This window comes from Grammomys surdaster, unplaced genomic scaffold (assembly GCF_004785775.1).
Source record: "Grammomys surdaster isolate TR1022 unplaced genomic scaffold, NIH_TR_1.0 126182, whole genome shotgun sequence".
Lineage (NCBI taxonomy): Eukaryota > Metazoa > Chordata > Mammalia > Rodentia > Muridae > Grammomys > Grammomys surdaster.
The window spans coordinates 5965136-5969535 of record NW_021620988.1 but is presented as its reverse complement, the minus strand read 5'-3'; the positions used below and the strand labels follow the sequence as shown (position 1 = coordinate 5969535).

The following is a 4400-nucleotide window of genomic DNA, read 5'->3' as shown; positions in this document are numbered from 1 at the left end:
AGAGAGGGGGGAGGGAGGGAGGGAGGGAGGGAGGGAGGGAGGGAGGGAGGGAGGAGGGAAGGAGGGAGGGAGGGAGGGAGGGAGGAAGGAAGGAAGGAAGGAAGGAAGGAAGGAAGGAAGAAAATGAAGTTTCTAAAACAAATGTACCAGATATATAACTGAGGAAAAGCAAGCATTTATGATAAAGGAAACATACATAATAAACCACACATAGTGGTTTACACCTTGGCTGTGTATTTCATACTGAATTTTACTTTCCTTTGCTATTGTCTTTAAGAGGAAAACTCTTCCATGGCACACTAAATAGCAGCACCAAGTAACTAATCACTAAATAGCAGCAGAAAGCTTTGTGCTTGAGCAGAGGGAGGAACGGATAAGAACAGGAAGGAGCTGAGTACTGAGATGCACATCTGTTGTATGTCCTCAGAGTTCACTCATTTTCCTACCCTGCACCCCTCACAGCTTAGTCTCTGCTCGCTGGCCACCAGACGAACCCTTTAACCAGGCACTGACATCCACGACCTAGTTTGTCCTCATTTTTCTTACCCTAAAAGTGTTACTTTTTATTTTTATTATTTTAATCAAACTAAATGCTACTTTGAACATGAAAATGAAGGTGATAGAAGAAGCAGATAGAATCTTAAGAAGAGACATGCCCAGGGATGAGGTCTTAGTCTCCTGGGATCCAGGTCATGAAGGAGGCCCATTGGAAGTTTAGCGTAATGAAGAGGGAGGAAAGAAAAATGGAGAAGACTTTTTTATCCTTCAACCCCCAAAATGCCTTATTTACTCCCAATTATTTCCAGTATTTATTACATACTTGCCATGTGCTTGCCATTATAATAACTGATTTTAATTCATCAAAGGACTTGGAAATTATTCTCATAAATCATTGGCTGATTCCACTTTTCTCAGACTATGAACAATTTCTAATCTCAGCATCCAGAATAATGGACTGTGGAGCGCTGCTGCCACGCCTTAAAGATGGTGCCTGCTTGCCCTTGCAGACTTGGAGTAAACAAGCCTTGTTTGGTCCTGGGGCGGTACTTCCTGGTGGCCTGATCTTGTGTCATGGGTCCTTGACCAATCACAGTGTGAGATGTGGTATGGGCTCATGGGCAGTCCTACACAGGGTATAAAGCTTCACTCCTGGGCTGGCTCGGGGGGGCACACCTTCAAGCTTCATGTAACTAGCAACTCCTGAGTAAACTGCTGCTGGAAGGAACTGGTGTGCGAGTCTTTCTTCCCTGCTGGTCGGGGTGGTAGGTGCCGCACATTTGGTGGCCTGCACGGGGATTTCTTAGAATTCCCGGAGTTCCAGAACCAGTAGCAGTCAGGGCAATCTATCGGTAAGTGGCCGGTAAGTGGGGCCCTTCAATCTTTAAAGTCCTCGGAAGGAGGCTTCAATCTTTAAAGACCTCGGAAGGAGGCTTCAATCTTTAAGGTCCTCGGAAGGAGGCTTCAATCTTTAAGGTCCTCGGAAGGAGGCTTCAATCTTTAAGGTCCTCGGACAGAGGCAAGCAAAAGTGAAAGTAAAAAGGCCAGCGGGATATGTTCGTGCCGGGAGGAGTGGATCCGTGGATAGTTATTCTAGTAGTGGCGATCACGATTGCAGTATCCCTGGTGCTGTGTTTTTGCCTTAACTGTCACCAGCCAGGGCATGAGTGCCGCTGTTAACTACCTTAAACAGAAGGCTCTACAGCAGTTTGTCCAGGAAGTGGACCGCATCGCCCCTTGGTTCGTGCGGGACAGCTTACCTTGGCCACCTGGGATAAACTGGGGAAGGACATAGAAAGGGAAGAGAGGGAGTGAAGGTGAAGAATTGGAAACATTTCCTGCCAAGTACAAAGGTGTGGAAGAGAAAGAACACGGCATAAGTATACAAAGATCAAAGAGGCCAAGGGTAGTGAGGCTAAAATAATACAGACTTCAAAGAGAGGGACGAATCTAAGGACTGTGGTAAAGCGGCGGAAAGGTTAGAAAGCAAAGCCATGGGTAGCTGTTGTAGCTGTCCAGATAAAGACACTGTCCTAGATAACCATAGGAACAAGTTTAAGGTTGTTAACGTTGATGATGATGGCAATGAGCTAGACTCTGGTTTCATGGAGCTCACAGACACAGAACTGATTCTGTACACCCCGAAGCGAGACTCGGTGAAATGGCACTACCTCTGCCTGCGACGGTACGGCTAAGACTCAAATCTGTTTTCTTTTGAAAGTGGTCGATTGTGTCAAACTGGACAAGGAATTTTTGTTTTTAAGTGTGCCCGTGCAGGAGAATTATTTAACATGTTACAAGAGATTATGCAAAATAATAGTATAAATGTGGTGGAAGAGCCAGTTGTAGAAAGGAATAGTCATCAGACAGAATTGGAAGTCCCTAGAACACCTCGAACACCTACGACTCCAGGGCTTGGTGCTCAGAACTTACCCAACGGGCATCCCTGCTACCCCTCGTTTGGAGATACTTCATCTCACCCCTCAAGCCGACACTCTCTTGTGGGAAGTGCTCACAAAATAGACTATTCAAGGCGTAGGGATTGTACACCGACAGTCTTTAACCTTGATATCAGGCGCCCCAGTTTAGAACATAGGCAACTCAGTTATATACAGGTGGATTTGGAAAGGGGCAGTGACTCTGACAACCATCAGACTCCAAAAACGACAACCACGCCCCTCCTACAAACCCCCACCCGGCGCACAGAGCTGTACACTGTCATAGACATTGAGAGAACTGTTGCTGTGTCCAACTTGCAGAAAGCACTGCCGAGAGACGACGGTACCTCTAGGAAGACCAGACACAACAGTACTGACCTGCCCATGTGAGCCCGGAACCATTGCATTGTGAAGATTTTCAGGGTATAGGAGTGCTAGCTGTTGCCCTAGTGGGCGTCTGTGTTCTCTGCCTGTCTTGTATCTGTCATATGGTCAGGGCCCAGAGACATGAGAGGGCGCTGGTAGTGCGTGCCTTTCAGGCCATTGAGGGGGGTGTATCTCCACAAGCATGGCTGGTAGCTTTGAAGCATTAGTTGCTCTCATTACCCCAAATTTTAGGTCTGGACAGCCCTTGCACCCCTGGAAGCCTATAGGTTTCATTGCACACGGGATGGGTGTCTATTCCATTTTCCTTGGGCCAGCTCTTGCACCTGGTGGGCTTTGCCCATTGCACCCAGTAGAGTGAGTCCCATGGTTTGAGCCTGTCTGCCCTTGATCGTGAGATCCTACATGATGGAGCTTGCTTGATCGGGCAGTCACAGCTTGAAACTGCTTAAAAACAAAAAAGGGGGAACTGTGGAGCGCTGCTGCCACGCCTTAAAGATGGTGCCTGCTTGCCCTTGCAGACTTGGAGTAAACAAGCCTTGTTTGGTCCTGGGGCGGTACTTCCTGGTGGCCTGATCTTGTGTCATGGGTCCTTGACCAATCACAGTGCGAGACGTGGTATGGGCTCATGGGCAGTCCTACACAGGGTATAAAGCTTCGCTCCTGGGCTGGCTTGGGGGCACACCTTCAAGCTTCATGTAACTAGCAACTCCTGAGTAAACTGCTGCTGGAAGGAACTGGTGTGCGAGTCTTTCTTCCCTGCTGGTCGGGGTGGTAGGTGCCGCACAATGGACTTTAAAAATCCTTTTTGTAGGCTGTGTACAGCTCTTGACTGTGTACAACCCTTAAAGAAGAATGTTTACATAGACAAGACAGGGATGGTTAAAGAGAGCATGAAAAAAGGTCAGAGAAGGCCCTGAGGAAAGTCAGAGAGAGAAAGAGAAAGATGAGTGCTGGTACTAGAATTGGTTTTCAGCCTCTCCATGGTTATCAGCCCTACTTCCTCCCATCTTGGGACCATTAATTGGGTTATTTTTGCTTATTTCTTCTGGTCCCTGGGCCTTAAATAGGCTAACTAACTTTGTGAAACAACAGATAAATAAGTTGGTAGCAAAACCTATTCAGATACATTATCATAAGTTAGCTATGGAGGACCACGAGACTCAAGATGAGGTTGTTACTTTATACAGGGTGTTTCCAAAACCCATCTCCACCCAACTTCAAAGGGGGGACTTCTGCCCCTAGACCAAGCAGAGAGGAGCCACCCAGAACCCCCTCTGACAGGCGATCTGAATTCTTGCTTAGGCTGCAAGGCTAAGCACTGCAAGGGAATATCAATAAAAGTTAAAAATATCTCTCTGGGTTCCCTGAGAGACAAGCCTGATTGCATAGGGGTTGATGTCAAAAGTATCCCCTCTCCAGGAAAATAACATCTGGATGGGTATGGCCCTCATGCCTCACTGGACAACAACTGGAGCCATTACAAGGTCCCCTTCAATTACTGGAGGTCAGGCCTCTATCCCTGCCTTCGCAAGATTAGATTCGCCACAGCCTGTCTATACTTAGAGAAGGGAGGAGATG

The 4400-nt window shown here is 47.4% G+C and overlaps 1 pseudogene; it reads left to right on the top strand.

Moving 5' to 3' along the window:
- The first annotated feature begins 1991 nt into the window (after positions 1-1991).
- LOC114612765 lies at positions 1992-2825 on the top strand (annotated as a pseudogene).
- Positions 2826-4400: the final 1575 nt, after the last annotated feature.